This window comes from Mus caroli, chromosome 9, assembly GCF_900094665.2.
Source record: "Mus caroli chromosome 9, CAROLI_EIJ_v1.1, whole genome shotgun sequence".
Classification (NCBI taxonomy): Eukaryota; Metazoa; Chordata; class Mammalia; order Rodentia; family Muridae; genus Mus; species Mus caroli.
In genome coordinates, this window is record NC_034578.1 from 91,163,144 (window position 1) to 91,164,792 (window position 1,649).

Sequence of the window (1,649 nt, forward strand, 5' to 3'; positions counted from 1 at the left end):
GCCACAGGCCTTCCTACTGAAGTGTTGAGGTCTTCGATATTGTCAATAATTTTTTTCTTAATTACAAAATGACTATCAGTACTTAGTAATCAAAAAAACCCTAACATAAATTCCTGTTGTTATTTCTCAGAGAACAAATGTATTGCATTTCTGGTTTGTGGATTTCTCACCAATTTGTAGGGGTTTTTTTTTCTTTTCTTTCCTTTTTCTTTTCTTTTTTTTACTTTATTTTATTTTAATTTTTTGTGGTAGCTTCTTACACAGTCTGTGAGCAAGCTTCAGAACTGGCTAGTTAAGTTATAGGTGAGGGCCCCAAGTGCTCACTTAGCTAGTCATAGTGGCAGGGTGGGACGCACACCTGTATGCAACAATCCGCATTTACTATTTGGTGCAGGAGGAGAGCAGCCCCTTCTTTAAGCTTTTAGAAGTACCCGCCCCCCACCCCGTGTTAAGCTTCTGAATGTAACGGAGACACTTTAATGCTTTTTGTTCCAAACATGACGTTTCTCAAGGAAATATCTTGAGTGTACAATTCCATTCTCGAATGTGGAAAAGTGGCAGGCCACCTTCCCCACGCCTTACAGTTCCACCCCAAATATGCAGTAAGCACGCGCACTGAAGGCCGGGTCGGGAGGGGTCTTTAGATGGTTATTTAGCGGTGCAGTAAAGACCCTGNTTCCCCTGGTTCACCACCACGCCGAGGTGGGCAGGACACCACGGCAGTGAACCCTGCTTCTGGGTNAAGTATAGGGACACACTTCACTTCTTTCACTTCTTCTTTTGGTTCCATCTCTATTTAGAAAGTACAGTCTTTTTTAACTTGATGGATGCGGGAAAAAATGCATGGTAAAACATTTTTAAAGACATATTTTAATTTTATATTTCAAAGGTTTGTAATAGCAGTTTGTTTGTTAAAAACAGGCCTTAGCACATGGATGAGAACCAGGGCTTTTTCAAAAGCCTCATCTTTGAGCTCTTACCCAAATGATAAAGACCTCTAGGGTCTTTCAAACTGTAAATATTGTGTAGTTAAAAAAAAAAGGCTAACTTCTTTTTTAAGAAAAAAAAAGGCATCAGATAGATTCTAGGTGTGTAACAAAACTAAACTTTTATAAGATTCTGCTTAGAAACTTTCAATGAATTCCCTCTCTTGGGAAGGCCCAGCAGAAAAAGTCTGTCTCTGCCACGTTGGTGTACTTTCCTGGGGCCATGAGGAAAATCATTCTAACCAAGCCTCTGAGTACCTGGGCAATAATGTAAGGCACATTTCCCTGGCTGGAGTGTCACCATAGCAACCATAGAGCCAGCGGGATGCTCAGCCTGGGCATGTGTTTCTTCCACAAGGAAGTCATGAGCCCGATGTACTGTTGCCTAGACAGGAAAGCTTTCCTCTGGGGGCTGTGGGGAGGATTCTGTCGCGGTTGTTCCTTTTGCTTAGGCATGCGGTAGCCCTGAATTTGAATCTTCATCTCAGCTCTCCCTAAGCCATTCCAACCACCTTTGAAGCCTTTACTCTCCACAAAACCAGCCTTGAAGACAACAGGTTCCTAAAGGGATTCCCAGTGTGCTTAGGCATCCAGCCATCTGCCTTACAAGGGTATTGTTGGAGGGGCTGTCTGTCTTCCCGTGCTTGGGGCAGAGGCGGGGGG